This window comes from Triturus cristatus, chromosome 12 (genome assembly GCF_964204655.1).
Source record: "Triturus cristatus chromosome 12, aTriCri1.1, whole genome shotgun sequence".
Taxonomy (NCBI): Eukaryota; Metazoa; Chordata; class Amphibia; order Caudata; family Salamandridae; genus Triturus; species Triturus cristatus.
Genome location: NC_140595.1, coordinates 639,495,492 through 639,520,965, shown reverse-complemented (window position 1 = coordinate 639,520,965; position 25,474 = coordinate 639,495,492). Strand labels below are relative to the sequence as shown.

The following is a 25,474-nucleotide window of genomic DNA, read 5'->3' as shown; positions in this document are numbered from 1 at the left end:
TTCACGCCGTGATGTACTTGTTTTTCCCATTGCTTTGCACACCGTCACAAAATTGTTCCCCTTCCCACAGCCCTTACATTTCTGTCCAATGGCGGGCATTTGTTGTTGTGTGGAAAAAAAAATCCACATCTAAAACATAACTTTTTTTAATTGTAAACATCACCTTGTGTCCTTCAGTCTTTTGCTTTGACTTGCTTTTCACACTTATGACTGATTCATTCTGGGCACCTCCGGCTTCCATATCAGCAGCTTGTCTATCGGCACGCTCTTCAGCTCTAGCAGCCATTAACACTCAATCCAGACTCAGAGTTTCTCTCAGCATTCGCTGTCTGACATTAATTGTACAAGTATCCATCAATGACCCTGACACATACGGCTTCTTCATCATTAAATTCATTAAACTTAAAGTGTTTGATGAGTGTGTCAAGTCTATAAATTCATCCAAGGTTGTGCCAACTATCTGTTGTTCTTGACTGAAAATATATCTTTCGTAATCAACATTATGCATTGGATTCATTTTATTGTCAGTTCGTGGCATTTTCTTTCTGAATGCCTTTACACCATCACCAGCAAGATTTTTGGGGTATTTGGTCATCTTTTTGTTATCAGTCTCTTCAAGTGCATCAATGAAATCTTAAAATACCTCTATTAAAGTAGTCTATCGGTCGCCAATATTTGGCTTTTTGGAGGTATTGAATGATGATGGTGGTTTCAATTCTCTTACAATGCAGCTAAGCTTTGGAACCCCCTTCCTCTTCACCTACGAAAGGAATCCAACCATCTGGCCTTCCGTAAATTGTTAAAAACCTGGCTATTCCCCTAGTCTGGTTGGTTCTCTGCTATTCACCGCTACCAGCGCTGGGATGCCTTCGGGTAGCCATGCGCTTTCCAAATGTATTTTTCATTTAATTTTTCATTTCATTTCAGTGGTGTAGACCAGTGTGGAACTTAATGAGGTGGGACGTAGAGGTCTATTGGCCACTGTTCCTAACTCATGCTCTCAGAGATCTTGTGGTGTACTGGCCTCTGGATCATCCTTAATGATAACTGGAAACTGGATTTTCTTCTTGGTCTCCATTGGAACAACAACCTGCCACTATTTCAAACCCCTCACTGACTTTCACTCTTCAGAGATCTGTGAAGTTGTTTTAAGCCCCACTCAGTGGCTTTGGTGGCTCGCCTCTTCAGGTATGGACAGCTCCGTAAGCACAAGCCCAGACACTTCTTCTGGGCGGCTTTATCCTGTGCTGCGGTATGAAGACCCTCTATAATTACTTCTGGTAAGCAGACAACCATTTCTTGCATCTAAGTTGTTTTGCTTCTGGTGTCTCGGTGCACTTGCTTACTCCTGGTTGATCTCTATTGCAACCTTATTAATCCATACTAGGTATGGCTCTATTTTGCATAGTAGCGTGATTCTGTACTTTGATGACTGCACACGTGGTAAGCACAACCAGTTTGCCTGCACCACGACAAACTTTCTGAGAGAGCACTGTCAATCTTCGGGTTACTTATCCACTATTTCTTCCCAGCCAGGGTACCCGTAAATGACTACGCTACACACGGAGCTTGATATCACACGTCTTTATTCGCCAGCGTGTAACTGCAAACCCAACATTCTAAAGCAACCTTCTATGCAGTATACTCTATCCATTACATCATAGCTCTACATAGTTCATCAGGAGCCAAAATGGTTCCGTCATTGTTAACTCGCATCACACTACAAAATGGGCTTCAAGTCTCAGAGGGCTACTGAGTGTTTAAGTCAATCTAATTGCCCAACCTGTGACTTAACCAGCTGTCATAAATTCTTCACTTGGCAAAACCATCTAATTTGACATAGGTCCACCATTCAGGTTGCTCATATTGCCTCCCAGACCGCCGAAAAAGGTTGGATGAGCATGAGAGAGAGGAAGCAGAATGCTGAGTATTCCAATACAATGATGTGGTAGGCACTTCCACCCCCTGCAGCCTTTTTCTCCACCTTGCTGGAGTGTAATTAGCTCACTTCAGATTTATTCTTTAATTTAGTTCCTTGGTCACCAGGTGAAACGCTTAAGTATGATTACTTTGACAGTTTGAAGGATAGGATATCCCGATCACCATATTGCAAGTGCCATAGGCTATAATTCACTTGTAGTACAAGCTCACCAACCTTTAATTAAGGCCCTTTGCCATGACTTCGCTCTGGTGGAACCACAGTGCCATGTGTAGATGAACTCTCCCGGCACAAGTCATCAAAACTTGCAGCCCCGGATGACTGGAAATTCTGAAGGCGAACAGCAGTCGCGTTGTTGGGTCACGGTAAGTGAGATGGCAATTAGCTAGAGTAGTGCATCCCCATTGGGAATATTCTCAGTCCCAATCCGACTAAACTTTGCTTTTAAATAGCAGCTTAAAAATAGCAGGCAAACTCTTGATAATAATTGCTGCAGTCAAAATCTAATCATCCACTCCAATTTAGCACAAGCGTAATTAGTCCTGTCTCCATGACAAATGGCACAGGTTCTTTGAATCCTAAATTAGATGCCCGCTGGAATGGTTATAATTGACTAAGAGCTTAAAGGGTATTTCGAATCTCATATCCACCATTAAAATGTCAATTAGTTATCACGTGAAACAACGATGAAAAAAGTGCACATCATATGTGAGACTAATGGGAGCACAGCAGACTACTAATACCCACTCAGCTCTTCTGTTTTCAAAATAGTCCACTTTAAGTTGTAGCATATGATGGCGAAGGGCTGGACCAATGGCCTAGGAGAGTGTCCAAGCATCAGGTAACAATCATTAAACAGAATCATATTAAACAGTAATGGACCCCCTCAGAGAACAGATATGTGATGTCAGAATTTCAGAGGGACACATACAGTGGAATGTGCATAGTGTAAAGACAAACACGCAGCAGTGTTGCAACAGCCAATTAAATTGGGTGTATAATAAGGGGCTGGCATAGCATCTTGCAAATCAATAACATGTGTTGATGTATTTGGGTTCATTTGAATGAGTGCTCATATCTCAGTGAAGCCTTGCCAGGGCTCTGGTGTAAAAAGAGGGATGGGCCACCGGGACTGAAGGTTGGCTGATGGCACACAAAGAATTCAAAATGGTGGCACCCATGTGTCAAGAGGCTATTGGCCTCTTGGGGCACCATAATGTTGGAAGAATCTTGCTAATGTAGTCAAAGATCTCCAGTTTGTTGGTAAACTGGTTGGCCGGCATCCAACAGGTTTTGGGAGGCCAGCCATAAGCATCTGGTACAAGTGGAATGCTTTGATGTGGCATGGAGTCATGGCACTACAGACGGCTTTACAAGTCAAGTTAAGTGTCTTGAAATCGAGGCAATCCTAGACCAGAAACCAGTGGAAAGTCGTGAATGCTGAAGAGATGTGACTGAGGCGCTTTAGCCCAAATATGAAGGGAGTGCTGCCCTCTGCAGCATCTGACCGAGAGATAGAATACCTTGCAACAGCCCTGAGTGATTAAAGGCTGATTTTTTGATGTTGTTGACTTGTAGTAAAACTACTTGGAAGCAATATATAAAGTTGGCAGACATCTGCCATTGTTGGACTCTAGGAGACAGGCGATCCTGTGAAGGGTAGAGGTATTCTGCACACATGCAGGGGTCAAGAGTTTTATTTATTTATTTAATTTATTTTACAGAGTTTTATATAGCGCGAACTTGACCCAAATCAGGTATCAGAGCGATTTACATGAGCACCAGTTGCATTACATGAGGACTCATTAATTTTTGTTAGGCACGGGGAGATTAAGTGATTTGCCCAGAATCACAGGATGTTCAGCGTCAGTTAGAAAGCCTTTATCATAAACTTTGTTGCCTATGCAAAACAAGAAGCATATAGGGGCAGAGCAGGACCTTTTGGAATACAGGTAGTTTCTAAGATCTGTTCTACGTTTGCTTCTTTTACTGTACAATGTATATGTAGGTCACTCAGAGGTGGACAGTAAAGTGTCACATGCCATCAACTGGCAGAAGCCCAGCCTGCCCAGTTCTTACATCCCCAACTAATTTAAAGGTCTGGGTATTGCAGTGTTCCTGATGGCAGAGGTGCCACTCGCGCTGCCATCAGGAAACCCTCTCCCTGCAAGGGAATTGCAGGTGGTCATAGGGTCGTCAACATCATGCCTTCTTGCCTTTTTCCTGCCCAGGTCCTCCATCTGCATTGGCAGTACCAGACATGAATAATGTGCAAATGTCCCAAAGGCACTGTGGGAAAACCTCCAGAGTGTCAGACCACTGTTATGGGGGTCTGTTTTAAAAAAAAATAAAAAGTGCTGGGCGGTCGGCCATGCTGCTTTGGAAGAGCGGGCAGGCTGACTGTACCGAAGCTCCTCCCACCATGGAAGCAGTAGATGCTTCACTTAAAAAAAGATACTGACGGCATTTTGAGACCCTCATGGGTGAGTAGCGTGCTTTATAAACCCCTGATTGACTGAGTGATTTACAGAGCCGCTACTTCACAGTTTGGGGATCTGGAATTATTGGAACCGGTGAAGGCGGAGTCTCTGCCACTAGAGTCCCATTTAAGGGCAGGGGTCTAATTTAGAGACCCATACGGTTTTGAAATGATGCTGTTTTTCTCCTACCCAGTTTTCTTCACTCAAACACATCACAATTACAAAAAGGTCTTTAACTTTCCCTACTAACCTTGACTCCACACTGTCCCAATTCAACTGGAACTCGCCTAATAAATACTAGGAGTCTGGCTCCTCGGCTTCTAGTTGGAAGTTGGTCTAATCTAGTCAAAAATTCACGTCTGACATCAGTAAAATGCTTTCAGTTTGCCCATTCGAAGGCAGATAATTGAACGCTGGAATTCTTTAACTTGCTGTTTCAAATGAAAAATCATTCCAGTTCAAAAAACAACATTTTAGATGAAACTGTTGTTTGTTTCCAACTTGTTTTTTTTGGAGTCTGTAATGCTTTCCATAAATTGTGCCAATGGCAATCTGTGAACTTAAAGAAACAAGGGAATGATAATATCTCCTATAGTTTGTATTGTTCTCATAAAGTGTGTCTATCTTGTAGGAACATTCAGTTAAGAAGAAATAACTACTCAACTTCGGCCAAATATTAAGGCAAATATTTGTTACTAAGTCAAATAATGATGTATGCTATTCTAAAGTCCACTACCATTTCTAAACCACCCCTAGCCCAAATATTTGCCTGCTATACATATGGAGAAATATAAATTCTCATATTGTGCAGCTGATAAAAAAGACACACAGTTCATCGAGCTCAAACTTCTAACAATTCCAGCAACTGGGCTGTGATCTAGCCCTAGAACTTCTTCAATCTTTTTCCAAAATTGAAAGCAAAGAATTACTTCAATCCCAAAGTGTTACAATCTCAAAAGTACAGGATGAGACCTTAATATTTCTAGCTAAAAAGCCATATGTGTCCTTGCATGTGCTTTAGGAGCCCCAGGCCCCTAGAGGGAAAACCTTTATGCAGGTGGAAACAAGTACTACTTCTAGAGAGAGGCCAACCCATAGTTTAATTTACTGCACTGTAAGCATTTTTTTAGGAGTACTGTAAGGTGCAGCATGTATCTTTATGCTTGCTTCATCCTCTCTGTGCAAGAAAACCGATGTCGCGGACCAGTGGTGTAGCCAGTCTCTATGGCTATGGTCCTGTGGCTACTCACTTGCTGCCTTTTCTCCACGATATTCAGGTTGTTGGGTACAGAAGGTGTTAGTGCTACCTTGATAGATAAGCAAACTCAGAGTGAATAGCAGTGCCCACTTTATTTGGATGAAGGTGGAGAGAGTTCTGTCATGTTCCACAACTAGCCAAATTACTATTTGAAATTTGAGGCTTTTAGGCCTTTCCAGAAAAAAGCCAAGACCGGCTGAAGGTGTCATGCATTTGCTTGACTGCTTCTGTAAGCCTTGCTGACTTATTTCCATTTTGTTCTAGAACATGGAGATTAAATAAAATATTTTCTGTACAGCAGCTTCATGGCAGCAGGGCTGGTGGTAGATTAAGGACATTGAGTGTGGCCGCAGAAGAAATAATTCTCTTCGGTCTATGAATAATGTTCAGTGCCAAAGAAATAGCACGGGATGATGGTTATAGGGCTCATCTGGGCATTAGTGGCCGCTTCACAAAACATTTTGCACAGGTTGGTATGTTATGATAGCCACGTTTTAGAATGTATGAGCCAACATGCGAATTCTTATTGGATCATGGTAATTTTTCATTCCCAGACATTTGCAAATCACGTACATTAAGAATCCCAAGGAAGTAGAGAACGCTTTGTCTTGTTTGCCATCAACAGTTTTCTTGTATGGTCCCTGAAGGGCACATAATCAGCTTTCTCATTATTCTGTCTAAAAAAAGATGCCAACTCAGTTTTTATTGTCTTTTTTAGATGTTTTGTAATGGTTAGGTCGAGGCTAGACAACACATGCGCTGTCTCTCGAGACATGCTGTACCTACTGTATGGGGTTTCATAGCCCCTACCTTTTGATTGGTTCCTTCAAGTGCTTTTCGAAATTTCCTTGGTTTAGTTTACAAATAGGTTACATTTGTCCTTCCTTTTGTTCTTTTGGTCACACCCTGGACACTGGCCCTGTTACATGGATCATCTCACGATCAGCCATACACGTTAGTTTTGGCACAATACTTTTTAATTTGCCTTCCCTTGTGGTTCAAGATTGTTGTGCTTAATGGTGGCCTCAGGAACCCAAGGAGCCCAAGCGCATGTGCTAATGTTAATATGCTTGCCATGTGGTTTTCCCACACCTTACTATGTGACACGTACCCCTTCGGGACTACAGTCTTCATTTAGGCACCCCACGTGTAGGTAGTTTCTTCTCAAGCTAATTCTCAGCTTGTGGACAGCACTTCATGCAAATTTGATGTGCTTCCTCTGTGAACGTACATACGCCACACAACCTATTTTCTCTTCAGGCATCCCGTAGGTCTCCTCATGACGCTGTTGTTACATGCGTCGGCCGCTGGCTCGCTTTAGCTTATGAACGACACTCGGTCGGACACAGCACTCCATTGATTTTAATTTTATTTGTAGATTTATATAGCATGGCTTATCACACGTGAGGGTATCCATGAGCTGTCCATGGGCACAGGGAGATTAACTGATTTGCTCAGAATCACTGGATGTTGAGCCGACGTGAACCCAGATCCCTAGCTCCAGAGTCAGCAGATTTGGCCACTGCGCCACATCCTCTCCCTCATTCAGCAGTCCAGTCTTTCTTGCCCCCAGCTGCTTCTGTGTACATGACCGACGCAGGCACAGATGCCTTTAATTACCGCAATCCCTGCTCGACTGTCAGCATGCAAGGACTCACAGCGGCGCTTCCGACAGTGGATTCCTTCCACTACTACGCTCCACTTTCACTCTGTGCCTCGGCCCACTGGTATTCTTACCCAGGTGAGCGAGCGACTCTCCTGTTTGGCGCTTGTAACGATCATTCACTATTGTAAGCTCTTACATGTAAGAACGCAGCAGTAGTGTCCAAAGAATGCACTGCAAATACTGTTTTTATTTGTTAAGAATGGGGAGTTTAAGTGATTTGCCCCGAGTTACAGCATGTGGAGCCAACACCGACACTCTAACCTGGTACCCGAGTTTCTTAGCAGCTAGTAGCCGTCCTCACCCCTTTCTCATGAAGCCCTAAATATGAACCCAGGCCGCTGTCAGCCCGGTATGGTGTGTGCACTGGGCACGTGAGTGGCAAATTTTATTGCATCCCCCAGATCATCCTTCTACCTCTGTTCACGGATTGCCCGCCTTCTGTTGATCGCTCTCGTTTGACATCCACATACATTGCCATATGGTACCCCTGGTATCATCCCCTGATCAACCCTGTTATTTAATTGCTCTCTGTTCCTCTTATCTGATCGACTTCCCATGGCCTTCTCCCATGGGCAATGCTGCAGCTTTGCAGATTATATGTTAATGCCCCCAGGATGTTCAAGCCAACTCTTTTCACACCCTGACAGCTTATAGGGTTTGAGGAATGCGAGATATTCAGAGATAGCGGCCAGTGGTGGCTGGTGGTTTTTAAAAGTGGTAAGACGGGAACTTTAGAGACAACTGTAATGTGCGAACGAGCGCAGAGACTGTTCCCGAAATTAAAAAGAGGAATAAGGGACTGGGACAGATAATAGGCCAGGCACCAAAATTAAAGTGCCCCCCCATTAGTGAACTAGATACGTTAAAATGTGGCCCATGTTGACAAATTGGGGCAATTTTTAACTTGTAAAGACACTATGTGTAATTGCTTTGGAAGATATAGAAGACTGCACGCATTTGTGGTTTGCTGCAGGTGGTGTTTGTTTTATTATAAGGGAAACCCCCAGTAAAAAACCTGCCCAGCAGACCATAAAACAGGACCACAAACAGACAACGAACCGACCCATACACTGACTAGTCAGACCAGCTCATTGGGCACTGCCTAATTGCCCTGTAGGCCAGCCTGTCCATGAATGGTGGATTTTAATGCATACGTTTACAACAATTTTTTGTAAACAAATGGAGATCCAAAAGGGGCATTTCACAGCACAAGTGGCAACAACACATTAGAAGCAACTTAGTGTTGCTGCTCCTCTCCGTCCCCACGTGGTTGTACAGTCATACTGCATGATGTCATAATGGATGCAGTATACTCTGTGCCTAACCTGTGTAGTGAGAATGTCTGATTTTGTAACATCTTAAAGTGTTGCTCCAATTGGTGCCCGTTACTAGTTCACCAGCTGTACTATTGATAACTGTGCTCCTGCAATAAACCAAAAGTCCACTTTCTATCTCATGAAGGGATAGAAATCGATTTCTGCATGTGCCTAAGATCAATTCACAAGAACACTGCCTTCTGTTTCAGTATGTTTGAGTGTGAAGTTTGACTCACCCCAACTGCTAATCTAGCGCTGACCCCTGCACACTGCTAATCTAGCGCTGACCCCTGCACACTGCTAATCTAGCGCTGACCCCTGCACACACTTCTGCCAGTCTACGTGTAAGTGGAGAACAGGTATAGGTCGGGCACTGCGCCCCTAAGCAGCATGCACTTCACTTATTGCGGTAATGGTAGAAGAGCAACGCTTTCCTGTTGCTCCTGGTCTGTGGTGCCTCTTTGTGGTACCTCAGAAAGGCTCAACAACATCATACCCTGAACTTGCCTTTAGTCTGTGGTGCTTTTTTTATTACCTGATTTGGTGCTTTGTTTTAAAGAACCACAGATGAATGAAAGTATGAATCTTCCCTGCAGAACACATGCTCGTCACCACTGTAGGCCATATGTTCGGCAGGGAAGACTCCTACTTTCATGGTTACAGTTGCCCGCCTCTAGTGCATTCGGCTCAGTGTGCAGTGAGCCCTGGCCCCTTCCTCCGAAAGGCCTCCCAACCCTCTGCAGCTCTCACAACCCCATCCCAGTATGATACTGTCCCGAGTGAGCAGACTAAGGCCCACATCCCCTCTTTCGCAGCCTGAGCCCTAACCTCTGTTAGGGCTCAAAGGGCCGACCAAACAGTCAGGACCCACTACAGTGGGCTAGCCACGCCTCCCCTGCTTTCCAGCAGACCTGCCCGCCAACAACCAGGCACTTCTGCTTTCTTGCAGTGCGAGAAGCAGAAACATAAAATGGTAGTTTTACCATTTTATATTTCTGCTTCTTGCACTGTGAGCAGTGGGGCACCGCCCCTTCACCCTAACGGAGGAGCCGCCCCTACCCCCACACCCTGAGACTCTCCAACTAATTCCAGACCCCCTTTCTCCCTGCCCCAAGCAGGCTGCGGTGGTGACCTCAGGGTTCTGCTCTGCTTACTCAAATGGGGGCTGTGGGCAGTGGCTGCAATACTTCACTGCAGGGAGTTGGGAAATATTTCATGTTTAGTTTATAAAAAACAGTCGGAACCCCAGTGGTTGGTAGAGCACGCTTGCCATGTTGGTCCAGTGGCATGCGTACCCCGTTTTTCACATGCATCTATCTCTGTGTATTTTTTAATGATTCTTTTTAAAAAATTTCTTGTTATTGTAACATGTGGTGCCTAGAACCCTTTATTTTCTCCAGAGACTAGCTGGTGTCTTATCTAGGACTTCAAATTCCAAAGTGTTTTCAGACAAAGAGATGTTGAAAACCCCCAGGATCCACAGTGCTGAGTAGCTGGAGATGTCTTCTCCTGTGAAGGAAACCTCCACGAGCACTTCTCTTAAAAAGGCGTTAAATACCCATCAGCAGCACTGAGGTAGAAGTGGCAGTGTTGCGTACGAGGTGTATGATTTTTGGTGAAGTGGGCTGTGTTTATGTTTTTCTGAGAAGAGGATAATGCTTCCTTGAGTAAATCTCTTGCATAACGGGGGCGTGGCCAGCTGGCAACCAAGATGGCCACATCGGAGTAGGGCTCCGAGGATCGAAAATCTTAACCCCCAAATTCCGACACATTAATCCTATTTAGCCATAACATAAACCCCCCCGTGACTCCCAACCCATCGGGAAGTCACAGACTGAAACTAACAGACTCCCGACTCGGAGGGGAAGGGCACAGCTGCATCTGGCTGCATTATCCCCGCGGTCGTAACAGCTTTTTTGCAATCAGGCAGATCTGGCTGGAGGGTGTCGCGGGAGTACCGAATGTGCACCAGACAACAGTTACGCACTCAGGGAGAAAATAGGCCCAAAGTCCCCCAGCGCGCCGCCATTTCAAGTTTGTTGGTGGAAAAAAGTCAACAAACGCCCACAGTGAATCAAGTGGGCTCAGCTAGAAGAAAGAAATCCCCACTTTATAGGACCGCCCATGTCACAAACTGGCTGAATTGAAACACCGGGACTCACTGGACGCCTTAAACAAGTGACGCTGAAATTAACACTGCGCAAGTAAAAGTGGTGTTTTGTAACAGTGACTGGCACAGTGTCGACAGTAAAAAGGCCCAAACAAACACATCAAACAAAATTGGACAAGTACGCTCATTCCAAAGCTGATGCTGCAGAGGAGAAAGATGAAGTGCAAAGCAGCACACAGAAGATGGCACCCTAACCCTACAGGATATTATGGCAGCCATACAAGGAGTCCACACAACACTAGAAAATAAAATAGAATCGGTTACAACGAAAGTGACGCTTATGCATGCAAACCTGCGAAATTTGGGTAGGAGGGTAAAGGCCATAGAAGACTCGGTCACTATGCTTCAAAAATTCTACAAAAACTTTTGAAATAACTGTTAAGAAGCTCCAAATGACGTCGGCAGACCTGGAGGCAAAGCTCAAAGACTACAAGGGGCGTGCACGGAGGAACAATGTGCGAATTTTGGGAGTCCCGGAGAGGGCGGAGGGCCAGGCCATGGACTTATTTGTAGAGGACTTGACACAGAACCACCTACAACCCCGTGCTCTCTCCCAATACTTCTCTGTGGAGCGTGCCCATCGGGTACCAGGAGGCCCACCAAGACCGGGTGCGGCCCGCGTCCTATCCTGGCCAGAATATTCAATTATAGGGACAGAGACATCATTTTACAGACAGCGCGTATGGCACCCCAACTGAAGTTTGAAAATTCTACAATAACCATTTTTCCCGGATTTCACTGTAAAGGTCTAGAAGTTGCGACGATCCTTCCTGGAGGTGAAATGAGCGCTCTGAGAGAAAAACATAAAATACGCGATGCTCTTCCCAGCCAAGTTGCGGGTGGTGGCGGGGGGGAGTCATGGTTCTTTATGACCCTAAAGGAGATCTGGGATTGGCAGGAGCATGAAAGTCGGCAGGATAACCGTGGACTTAAAGAAGGCCCAGGAAAGGAGCTGGGTCAGAATGACACTTTTAAGCAGCGGAGAGGGTCTCAGGACAATCAATGAAGTAAGACTGGTCCCAATGGGCACTGTAGACAACTGTTCGATTGGTAATGAAGATATAGGAGACTGTGAAGAATATTGAATTTGGGCGGGGAGAATAACTATTGAGAGGCTGGAACAACCAGCTTATCGTTGCTAACATAGTGCAGAGATTTGGGGAATTTTGTTCGCAATGTATTTGGTTCAAACTGATCTGATTGAAAATGTAAGATTAGGGCTTAAACGACATAGGTCTTAAGGGGATAGAGATCCTTGGCTGGGAACCGACTAGGCCACGTTCCCCTACGTTGTGTTCAATGGGCAAGGGTATACAGGCACTCTACACAGTTGGGGGGTGGGCAGTTATATACTATGTTGCAGGGAGACAGGGAGGGGGGTGGGAGTGGGTAATTACAGGCGGGACAGTTATAGAAATGTTCAATGTTTAAAGTGGTACATGGAAAAACAAGTATGCAGTGCAAAGAATGTACAGATACTAGTAGTAGGAAGACCATGATCACGAGTGTTTAGAAGAATGACTGCGATGCCGTTGGGCACTTATTGGAGGGCAAAGGTATAGAAACTTATACACATTGTCCGGAGTCTGCCGGGACGGTATTAACAACGACTGCATAACGACTCTAAGGTAACTCCACCAGTCGGCCAATTTAAAATACTTGTGTGGAATGTATGTGGGTTGGGGGACAGAATTTAATAGGGAATAGTGCTGCACTATCTGAAGTGACTGGCCCCAGATGTGGTGTTGTTACAAGAAACCCACATACAAGGAACCTCTTATAGTGCACTTAATAGATGGGTGTATATGCTGGTAGCCCACGCTGGATACACCAGGGGGTCGAGAGGGGTGGGTATTCTCCTCCATAACTCATTCCCTTATAAGTCCAAACTGTGACACATGATGCGCTGGATAGGTTTGTGACCCTGTCTGGGTCTTGGGAAGGCAGGTTGCTTAATATTACGTCTCTCTACGTGCCACCCAAACTGCATTCCTCGGCCCTGGCGGATTTAGGATTGCACAAACTTAATCTGCCCGACGAAGAGTTGTTGATAGGGGGAGACTGTAATGCAGCCCTTCACTGGGACTTGGATAGCAAAACGCCTAAACAAAAAGAGGCGTCTGGGAAGGCACTGGAGGACTTTTTGAGAGCAATGGGTCTGATGGATGTCTGGAGAGTTTATAAACCCTCAACCCTCCAATATACCTTCCACTCAGGGGTACATGGGAGTTTGTCCCGAATAGATTATATCTTTGGTAGAGCCGACCAACTCCCTATGTTTAGTGCTGTGAGGCACCTCCCTAGGGGTATCTCCGACCTCTCCATGGTGATAACAAATTATGGAGGTAATCTCTTTACAAAGTGATATGTGATGGCACTTAACCCTTGGTACTTAAAGGTACCGACTATATGGGAGGGCCTTATTGAGGCCACCACAAACTACTTTAAAGAACATGAAGGGTCCGTGGACTCAGCCATAACTTTGTGGGTAGCATATAAGACAGTGGTTAGAGGGCAGGGAGTTTCAGCGACTGCGGAACATAAGAAGGAATAAAGAAAGCAACTGCATGAAGTAGAAAATGAAATTAGCCAACTAGAACAGGAACTAATAATATCAAATTCCCCAAATACTAAACATAGATTGCAGATGAAGCAGAAAGAATATAAGGATATTGCTGAAGAAGCGGCTAAAGCTCAATACCGCGCTACTCAGCATAGAGTATATGAGACTGGTGATAAGGCGGGTAAATTGCTGGCATGGTTAGACAAGCGAGAAAAGGCCACTAGATGGGTGTTTGAGATTAAGACGAGAGATGCTACTCTACTCAAAGACAGGCAAAGCATAGCGAAGGCTTTCGCCGAACACTTTAAACAGTTTTACATGCGTGAAGGGGCACAGGAGTTGTTGGCCCCCCTCAAACTTCCTACCCTGGATAGTAAGGATATCAAAGATTTAGACTCAGCCTTGACTAACGAAGAAGTGACCAAGGTGATTGGGGTGTTACAACCCGGGAAAGCAATGGGTGCAAGTGGTCTTCCAAATGAACTCTATAAAACAAATGCATCTACAGTTGCCCCATACCTGGTTAAAATGTATGACGAAAGTATGGTGAACGGTATCCTGCCCGAAACTCAGAGACTGGCCAATATCGTTGAAATACGCAAACAAGGAAAACCTACCGAGCACTGCAGCTCTTATCGGCCTATATCCCTACTAAATCCAGAGGTTAAAATACTAGCCAAAATCCTAGCCACACGTCTGTCCCCCCCTGCTTCATAAATTGATCCACCCAGAATAATCCGGCTTTATGCCGGGTAGCAATACCGCACTTAATCTGTGATGTCTTAACGGTGTAATGGGTAGAGCCGGGACTATTAGAGAAGAGTCAGTAATAATGTCCCCCAATGCTAAAATGGCATTTGACATGATTGAATGGCCCTTCCTGTTCACGGTGCTTGAAAGATTTGGTTTTGGTGGAAAATTCTTGTAATGGGTACGGCTCCTCTACACTGGGTCCCTTGCACAAGTGACAGTGAATGGTGGACGGTCAACAGTTTTTGAACTACAGAAAGGGATGAGACAGGGCTGTCTACTTTCTCCACTAATATTCGCATTGGTTTTAGAACCTCTGGCAATCTGGATCAGAGGGGACCCCCTTATCAGGGGATTAAATTGGACGGAGGAATGGGAAGACAGAATTTCCCTATATGCCGATTATATTTTGCTCTATCTGGCCAAACCATATTCCTCAATACACAGAATCTTACACATATTTACCCTTTTCCAAAAGTATTCTGGGTACACTATTAACTGAGATAAATCACTCATATATATTGTGTGCGGTGAGTGCCCCAATCTTCCCAGAGGTTGTGGAGTTAGGATAGTTACTGAAGGATTTCGGGATCTACGTCACTGCAAATCCTATAGTATTTTATGATAAATATGTAGCCCCCCACTGCGTCGCCTACAAAACGACGTGCAGCATTGGAAGATCCTACCCCTCACGCTGCTAGGTAGAGCTGCTTTATATACAATGATGGCACTTCCCCGCTTCGTCTATGGCTTACAAAACTCGCCATATTTTGTACCGACCAAATATTTCCACACAATAAAGTCAGAAATATGAACACTTCTTTGGAATAACGGTATCCCTCGTATAGCGTTGGCCAAACTCATGAAAAGCTGGTATGATGGAGGAATAGTCCCCACAACAATTAACAGTTATTAAAGGGCATCTCAATTAGTCGTCACTAATCATTTGGTACACTGGCCAGGAACAGATCCAGCCTATAGGATGGACAGACGTAATATGACCCCTGGGAATTATTTGAGAGTAATTTACGGGGGAGAAAGAATGCGCCAAAGTATACACCAACTTCAACTGCCGTCACTTTATAGCATATGGCAATGACCGCATTGGGGTGGAAAAACACAACAACGCAGGTCACTCAACTCTTGGAGACGGACCGACTGGGACAAATGTCCATGATTTGATAAATGGGACTTGATTGGTCTTTCGAAGGTGGGTGATTTGTGGTCAGGGGGGAAGGTTGTCCCCTACAGCGACCTCCAAAGAGACTACGAACTAGGTTTAGGGGAAACTTTTCAGTACCTTCAGTTTCGCAGTGCACTACAAAGGGCAGTCCCCAGAGGTACTGAACTCCTGGTCTCTTCGTCCCTGGAGGACAGACTCCTTGATGACTATATAAAGGAAAAGGCCATTTCATTGACTTACTGGAAGATATTAAACAATACACCTGACAGACTGGGGAAAATACGGGCAAAAAAGGTGGAAGATGTGGGCGATAGGAGTGATGAAGATTGGCAAGAGACACTGGCATCCCCCCGGAAAGTGGCGATTCATTCCCGGTTTAAATTAAAACAACTGAATATTTTATATAGAGCATACTAAACCAGTATCACGCTAGTTAAAATGGGTACCCTAAGCACTTCACTGTGCCCTACGGGCTGTTGTCAGGTGGGAACGTTTATTCACCAATGGTGGGAATGTCCTATTCTCCAGGCATACCGGGGGAAAATAACAACGAAAATGTTGGCAATCTTTGGGGAAAAAAAGTGGAAGTCTCACCTCGATGGTGCCTCCTCAACGTATGGGATGCAACTGACCTTACGGCAAGGGAGATTACTTGGGTTTCCCTTGGGTGTGGGGTCGCTAAGTGCAATATTGCAAGAACTTGGAAGGGCATCACCAGGTTAAAATTCCCAGATTGGGAGACAGACATGGATTGCTCCATGCAGGCAGAGAGGGTGATATATGAAGGGAGAGGATGCCCACAAAAATAGACTAAGGGGGGCATGGAAAAAGAGTAGAGGGATGATATGTACTCCATTCATTGACTTTTCCCCACAGTAATGAAAATGATTTGGACATGGGCATGTGAATCGTGGCTGAAATTGTATGGAATGACACAGGAACATTGGTCCTTGGTGACGATATAATCACAAATTGTACAAATGCACTGTGATCGTTTGATATCAAATGTAATTGTATCGCATTTACTATTCAATAAAAAGATTACCACAAAAAAAACTCTTGCATAGAGTAGGTTGGTCTGCTGGATCTTGTGTTAGTAGCATATCGGTTTTGGGATATAGTGCAGAACAGAACAAATTGTGTGTGCTAGCTCCAAGAAAGGAAATCATTGAAGAGGTGCTAAAATGCCAAAGGAAACCAAAAATACAGTTGCTGGTACACTTGTATTAAAATTTGCCACTGGTAATTACCATTTCCAATGTATCGGGTTGTACCCTCTGCTGCTCCAGACTGAGGCCGGCCATGCACAGATCTAACTTGGTTCTATTCTAGTAAAAACTGTCCGGCATCAACTGCCAGGCCAATTTTCCTCCATACGCGGTCACCAGCAATCCCAGACAGGTGCATCGTTTTGGGTCTCCTCAGTGGAGTTTAGCTTGAGTTCTGTGGCACATTAAGCATGTACCCTGCTTCTGATCAGACCAGTCACACACACTTATGATGTCTCATATAGAAAATCCAAAAAGTGATGGGTCGAATGCTTTAATCTCAGCTACTGGTAATTTACGGTGTCCATAATCCACTTCATCATTTGATGTGTGCTATTCCACTGCAGACCAAGATCAGCCTCTGCAAATTAGATTTGGCCCTGCTGTAATTGGAATAGTGAAGCTTTAATTGCCAGGTCACATGCCTTCTAGATGGGAACACAAGTAGTCCCAGAAACCTGGTTATATGCTTCTGTTTCCTCTTCTGTGTTTGTCTTTCTGAAAATGGTGTAGCTCTAGAGTGACCTGTTGTAAACCCTATCCTCTAGGTACTGACAGCCCTCAGCCTGAACCACAGCTTCTGTTCTGCATTGGCAGTCTGTGTTCTGCTTGTATGTGCACATCTCTGCAAATAAACCTGTACCCATCTCTTCACTTCTTGTAATATGTGGGCAGGTACACTCGCTTCACATTACGTCTGTTACTATTACAAGATGTTCTACCCAGCAGCGGCTCATACCGGTAAGAGCAGTGGGGCTGGGTGGGGGGTGATTTCGACAGACAGCGACGAAGGCAAATTAATTATTTATTTAATTTTCTCTTGTGGTCGTCTGTCGGATCCCTCCCAACCCGGCCCCACTGCTCTTACCTGCATGAGCCGCTGCTGGGTAGAACATCTTGTTATAGTAACAGACGTAATGTGAAGAGAGTGTACCTGCCCACATATTACACTCTTACCTGCACGGGGGCACTCCTGGTTCTACCCACATTTCCATAGTGTAGTACCTGACCCTCGCAGCTTGTTCACTCTCTTGTGGTTCATACCCTCCCCTTCTGGCTTAATTGGCTTCTCTAGCTTAGCTCCCCTGTCCACCAGTGGCACGTGAAGTATCAGTAGAGGCTGTAGTATCCAGGATAATGCCAGCTTGACTAAATAATTACAAAGTCCCACAGCGATGCATATCGGCTATGCCAATGCTTGTTTTTATTAATCTTACAAATAAAATAAATTTGAATTTAGTTAAACTTACTAACCCTGGTTTACTTCTTTTTCTCACAAGCTAGTGCATTTATTTAGTGGAGGCATTACACATCACCTTTTCAATATGAAAAACATGACTGGAAATTTAAACAAAACCCAAACTTTAATGCTTGCTCAATACATTTCCTGGCCAGAAAAGCTCTACGCCTGCATATTAAGAGCAATTTGCATACCCAAATATCACGAGGTAAGAGCGCATGAGGTAATTTTGCATGCATGAGTCACGCATAGTCTACAACCATATGTAAATGTACAGCATATTATTTGGCACATGCCACAGTACATTAAAACCACAAGCTCACTCTCTTCATCTGGAACCCCAAAAACAACGACCAGAAATGAGCAGTATCTAAAACCAGCGAAACAAACGAGAGTAGCACTTTCAAAAGTATATCAACGCTATCAAGCTAACAAATAAAAAGCATCTGTTTACTACACAACTGCAAAATAACAACAGCAAAACATGCATGAAAATTCATAAGATTTCAAATAAAATGGATTATGGCACAATACGTGCGGGAAATGGGCAACAAGGAAATGCAAACATAAAATGGTGATTGCCATAACAAACAAGCATTTACAATGCAATAGGTCTTGCATTTACACAAGTTTAAGCTATTGGGATTGTATATGACTATGCCTTTAATTTGTTTTGAAAACCAAAACATAAATAAAAGGCATTATCATTAACAATGCCAATAGCTCAAACATGCCTAAATGCGAGATCAATTGCATTGGAAATGCAATAGGTCTCGCCTTTGCTTGAGCTATTGGCGTTGTAAATTACATTGTCTTTGGCAAGGGGCTCTCTTTATCTTGGATGGGCAGCGGTTGGAGGTGCGTCTCGGAAGGGTATCTCCACCCTGAGCCCTGTCCATTCTGAGGCCAAGGTGCTCAGATGTTGCCTTCAGCGACATGCACCGCCAGGCACGTGAATGCAATGGAAAAATGATTAAATATATAAGTAGCCTGCTACTGCAGGAAAACGAAAATAAATGTTGAAAGACAAATAAAAAAGAAGAGAGCAAGGGAAAATAATAAACTTAGCCTGGGACAGAAGGGTGGAATGAAGTGCGATAAACAATGGATATGTAAATCTTGGACAAAAGGTCAAGACAAGAGAAGGCAAAATGGACAGGTTAGAAGTAGAGAGGAGAGGAACAGACAGCCAAGTAGAGAAGAGACAGCAATGTTAGAAGGACTGGGAGCAAAGAGAGGAAGTAAGAGAGGGAATGTCTGTAAAAGCAGAGAGCTAAGTTGCAGAGAGAGGCTCACTTGTGAAGGGAGAATGGCCGTGCCAACATGTGCCTCGACAGATAAAGCGCTGTCTGCTCGTAAAAATAGTATCTGAGATGCGCTGTGCAGAGGTGTAAGGATGCGAAACGTAAACATTTGCCCACATCCTTCTGCGAACAAGCACCTGCACAAGCTGACACTTTATCAAAAATTGGCTAATGGCGGTACTCGATGTCCCAGTTTTGCAGCATTACGGTACTCTCCGGGGATGGCCTCTGCCGTCAATGCATGGCTATCTGGACTTCCAGTCCACCGTCAGCATGTACCGTGTGCTTAGACAAAGCTGATGCCTGTAAGAAGCACTAGTCAGCCAGTTGGCCACCCTGCTGCACTACACATGCTCAGGCAAAAGGGTGTAAGCATCGCACATGCGCATAAGACGGGTACACAGAGACCTTTTGGAGCGCTTGTGTGCAGATAAAATAACATCTTTTGCGCAGTCATAGTAGCACACGCTGTCGCTCAGGCTTAAAAATGACATGCATCTCTTAACCACAGAGAGCATGCTCAGTGCAGGAGGCACCAAATAATCGCATGCACAATGACAAGGTAGCCACACAGGCTAACGGTGGCTGAGCCCCTTACCTCTTTTTGCGAGACACGAGTATTGCGCCTCTGTCAAACAAGACAAGCCCTTGATGTCACCCAATATGCACACTCACTCCCGCTGAGTAAATACGAACATGTATAAATAAACAAGTGATGTGGCGTGAGGAGTGAGGGACGGGACAGGAGCACCAGGCATACGTGAGTGGGAGGGGCTGCTTTACCTCAGGGTGCCACACAAACCAGGAGCAACGCACTTATGCTCCGAGTGTTGCAAGAAGCAGAACAATGTGTAACTAAACTCCAAGGTAAACAAGCCCAATACCCCATAAAAGGAAGCCCAAAATGAACCAAATATCCTACAAAAAATGAGCCCAACTGCCATACACATCAAAAAGTGGAAAAAGGCTGAATAAATACAATCAACAGAGTGGGAGGAACAGCGAGGAAGGCAGTGCTGACACAATTGTGGCATTAAGAGGAGATGGGAGGGAGGAATGAAATATTTACATGTAAGCAGCTTTGCCTCCAAAGCTAAACACAGGCAAACAGTAACAGACCAGGAAACAAAGAAAAAAATAGTCACCCCAAGAACACATGAAGAGCCATAGCGGAATGAGACAGTACTTAGTCCCTGGTGCACAGGAGGAACAGAAGGGAAAAAAGAGGAACAAAGAGGCAGGGCTGACCACTAGCAAGCAAGGATTTCTAAAGTACACTGAAACAAGCAAATCAAAAGCAGGGTGATGGTTTTAAGCCAACATGAGAAATTATAACAGGTCCCAAAGGCTCGACCTAATGAAAGCACTCAGCAGTCAACGAGTGCTAAAGCCTAGTCGTTTGAATGCACATGAGAAGGACTTGCACCTAATGTATGACTACCAACATTCCAAGGCTGCCTTCAGAGCGAAAGCACAGTGCACAAATCATTAAAACAGTGTAGTGAGAAAAATACATAGTTTCGCAAATACAGCCCAAAAAATGAATGATTCAATCCTACAGGACTATTCTTAATTGTAAGGAACAGGCACATTGAGAACACACCAAGCATTCTCAAATACACACTAAATTAGGCAATCTTTATAACTAAGTATAACTAAAATTCACATTCTGACCACTCCTAAAAACCAGCAATCACCCTTCAAACACACCACCGACAACACAGGCGGCAGCAGAACACTTCTTTGCTTTAGGGTAAATGGTGGAGGAGGAGGATCAAGACCAAAACAAGCATTGGTTAATGCATTAGATAATGCCTTTGTGATTAATAATATATATATTTTTCAAGTTTTAGCTTGTTGAGCAGTTGTGCAATATAATTTAAAGGAACTACCAGATTATATGATTGAGGCGGCAGATAGAAATTTAGGTTGAAGAGTGAAGATATGCAGTCTATGTTAAAGGCGCGAGGGAGAGTGCATTGCGTTGATCTGCGCTACTAATGACTGTGAGTCACCTTTTAAGTAAAAGTTTGTGACAGCTGAGACTGAAGACAACTATTGGTGTTGTGTTTATTTAAATATTAATACTGCACCGAAAACGGGAGGGGAGAGAGATAGAAAGTCCTGGCTAAAGGAGAAAGAAAAATGTAGAAGCAATGAAACAGGAGTCCGAAAAAGGGGAAATTAGAGAGAGAGAGAGAAAGAGAGAGAGAGAAAGAGAGAGAGAGAGAGAGAGACATTGGGCATGAAAATGAGATACACAGGGAAGTGGAAAGTACATAAGAAATAGGACAAGAGTAAAAAATATGGAGAAAATTTGGACAAGACTGACAAATGAGAGACAAACAAAAAATAGGAAGTGATAAAATGTGAGTAAAAGATACTGCTTTGAAACAAGAAGAGAGAAAACTGGGCTATGACTTCTGGCAGAAATATAGACGGAGCACAATTGAGAGTGTTTGACACACAGAGTGATATAATGAGATGGAGCAAGAGAAAAGAGAGTGAAACAGAACGAGTGAGATTTGATGAGGAGGGAAAGAGTCCGCTTAGGCATGGAGGACAGCTGAGGGATAATCAGTTAAAAGAGCTGTCATTTGCGAATTAATTTTGTTTTGTCATCATCACACAGGTAACTAGGAAATCAGGCCTGGCACATTTATTAGAGCAATGATTAATCGGGGCAAAATTTATTTAGAATTCCGCTGATTATTGCATTTTTGACAATAGCATTTGAGCTCACGCTGTTTGAAAATATATGACTGAAGAGGCTATTCCAAGGTAGCCTAGAATGTTAATACAGTAAAAAGGTTGAAAAATGCCTCTTCATCTCGGCTCCCCTCAGGCTCGCTAGCTTGCCTTTTAGGCTTGCCCCAGCTTCACTCATGCCATTGCTCCGCAACAACGGTGCATGGATTGTCGTAAGAAAAATAGAAAAAAACAAGATGGTGGGCGCTGCTTTGGAATGTATTTTAATTGTGCGTTCCAAAGGAGTGCCAGACATCTTACATACTACACCTAATCTCTCCGAGAATGCGTCCATCTCTCATGGAAGTGGTGCTCGTATAAAGCACTCGGATCCTACTATGTCAAATGGCACAAAAGCAGAGGGGGTGGTAAAGTAACAGAAGCAAAAGAAACAGGCGTGGACACATGAAACAGTTTGTTGAAAAAGGTTCTCCCTTGAGGGGAGTTATGGAAGATTCTGCACACACTCGGCGAGTTTCCAAAAAAATGCGGCTGTGAAAGATGGCCGTAGAAAGACGAAACCCTGAAACCAGTCCTAGGATGCCTGTTTCCAGTCCAGGGAGGACCTGGCCTGGCAGTTCGGGCTGGACTGTTCCCATGAGGCACAGGGTCAAGACTGATATGCATATGGCTGGGTTCAAACTGGAATGGCATGGTAAGCAAAAACACAATGGATTTAGGTCCAAATCTCTATACTGGGGTGAATGTATGACATTGTTCTGCATCCTGTCCATCAATTGTTCTTTTTGTAGGTGATTCCTTTCAAAGCACAGTTGCATCTGGCTCCTGGAGAATTACAGGCTACGTTCTCTGTAAGTACTGACACGAGTAATTATGTATGATTAAAAAAATCTGATGATAAGTACATCACTTACTGGAGTGATCAAGATGAAGGGACTGGTGTGACGACAAAGTTCAATAGCTTTCTGAATGACGTTCCTGCATGCAGACTTCACAGGTATGCCAGCCTCCCCCACCGTGGGAGCTGGCATAATGTGACAGGAAGGTATAACACACCATCAGCATCAAAATCATTGGTGATGCAAACCTCTTTATCACATTGATGTGACCGACTTCTGGGTCCAACTTTTAATGACATGATTCCAAAAAACAGTCGGACACCATGAATACTGGTGATGCAACACCATTGTACGATATGGCACACTGACATACAATGCCCCAGTATGTGAACCAGCACATTGCAGCTGCACCCTCAGAAAACACTGGCCAGCTAGAACATTGCATGTCCCAGTCAATCACAGGCACACACAGCAATAGACTTTTAAAGGACACATTGCCGAGTGGCATGGCAAACACAATACATAGCACCGGTGCCAGGACCACTGAATGCTGGTGCTAATGCACACAAGATCCACAATGAATGTTTACCCAATGAGTTCCTTCAAAAAACAAACATTACTTAATAAATCAGAGTGCATGGCACCCATGACTTTGGTGCATCCACTTACAACAAAATGGAGAAATGTCCTTCACTAATTTCTGCAAGTGGTGTTGGACTTCGATGTCATGGTTGTTGCCCCGCTGCATCACCTAGCAATCGGCCAAGAAGAGCACCACAACATAAAACACTTAAGGAGCAGAAACATGTTGGAACACCTGGCTGTGCTGTTGAAGAACCAGCCTCACTGTCTCCAGAAGACTGGAGAACAACACAGTACAGCTTGAAAAGTGTTGTCAGATAGTGGTGCTATATTGAATGTTACCCAACATGACCATGTGACTCAGTGAACCAGCACCACATGAGAGCACCATACAAGAGGCTGTGGCTAGACCTATAGCAATTGGCTATACAGTCCGACACTTCTTTACTAATGGAAAATTATGAAATTACATTTAATGAAAAACAAATTAATGGAAATCATTCACCATTCGTCACCATTCACATTCTACTCTCTATAATCACACTACACCCAGTGAGAACAGCCTTAGCATCCTATTCGCTCACTAACTCTCCTAGTGTTTTTTCTTCTCAGAGAGAAATATTACTTCCTAACTGGCTGATCAGAAGTATGGGAAGGGGAGAGGTGAGAGACAGTCTAAGAGATCAGAGAGGGCACTTTCCCGAAGCTCTGTAGTTAATGTTTCAGATGATTGTGCTATGCCAGTACAGGCATTTGAGATCTGCTCGCTGAGGGTCATATTATGGCATGCTTTGGAGCTTAGACCCTGTGTCATTAGCTTCGAAGCATCCAGATGTGCAAGAGTGTCTTGCCCCCAGACAGATGGCACAGAACTGTCTTTAACAGCATCACTTACAGATGCTGGTTTAGCTGCTATCTTCAGAATGCTGGTATCCACCTCCCCCCATCGCCTTTCCTAAAGGCAATAGACAGATTGAATACACGTCAGGTGGGTTTTTGTCTCAGTAATGAGGTAGGTGTTAGGATGGGGGGGCGCAGAACTCCTGGACCTTTTAGACCATAGGCCAGAGACCCTTGACAAGAGGCTCTGCAGAGGCATTTTTCTCATCCTCTGCTCCCTGGCTCCACTCCCATGACCTACACAGCAGGAGAATGAGTTCTGGAGCTTTGAAGGGCTTGCGATATCTGAAGCGTGTATGGGAAAACCTGATTGAGGCCAATGTGTTGTTTGTGTAGTTCCCTACTTAATGCCCGTACATAATGGATAGGGCTGATTTTGTCTGCTATCAAACTCTCTCCTTCAGCTCCAACCCCGCTAAGTTGCTTTGTGCTGATCTCTTTGTTAGTGATGAAAAGTGCCCTCATCTACCATGGCTTGAGGGTCAAGTGAAGGGTGGAGAAGTCCTCCTGTGGCAATTGATCCCCGGTGTTGCTCAGTCCCCTTACTTAAAGCACTTTCTCCTTAAGTTGCTGCAACTCTTCTTTAGGTCATGACAGATGCAAGATGGACAACCACAGCACTGGCTTTAAACCAGTGGTAAGACTGTCAAGCCATTGACATCAAAATCCTGTTGGGTTTCCAGAAAAACCAACAGGCACACAAATGATTTCTACTAAAACATATTCTAAGTAAATTGGACTCTTACTTTTTCTCTCTGGATATCTTAAGAACCTGACAGGATGTTACTATTTAATCACTTGATCAGCCTGGCACTAACATGGGGCGTAGATGGCCAAAGAACCGGTGCCAAAGCATGGCCATCAGTGAAACCATCAGTTTCAGTTGCTTTCTGGATCTTGCGGGGGCTCAGCATTATGTCTGGAGTCGAGCATGTGATGACTGTAGAAGGATGAAGCCTAAGGTTCCGTCTTATGTGGATGACAAAAACATCTACTGCACCCAAGTTAAAGAAAGAGTAAGTCCACAGCTGGGGCTGATGTGCCTGCCCACTTCAGTACAGGCAACAGCACTTCCAGGCCAGTGCGGATTAAACACTGTGGAGGCCCATAGGCAGTCGAAATCTTATCCCACCCCCTTGCAAATTATCTCCTAATACCCAATTCACCGGATTTTTTTACAAACTGGCAGCTGCCAGAAAATGAGCTTTTAAGAGACAAACTTTTATGTAAATCTGATTTTTCTGGTTTATGTACTTTGACTTGTTAATGGGTACATTACATTAATACAGTATTGTCTCGATCGGGTC

General features: G+C 44.3%; 1 protein-coding gene and 1 long non-coding RNA gene across 3 annotated transcripts in view; one reads left to right on the top strand and one right to left on the bottom strand.

The window, feature by feature from the left end:
- The window catches only part of LOC146776458 (uncharacterized), a 404,315-nt gene that overhangs the window by 7,156 nt on the left and 371,685 nt on the right, over positions 1-25,474 (top strand). The gene's annotated exons all lie outside the window — the stretch shown is intronic.
- LOC146776459 (solute carrier family 66 member 2-like) overlaps positions 1-25,474 on the bottom strand; it is a 172,549-nt gene that overhangs the window by 91,872 nt on the left and 55,203 nt on the right. The gene's annotated exons all lie outside the window — the stretch shown is intronic.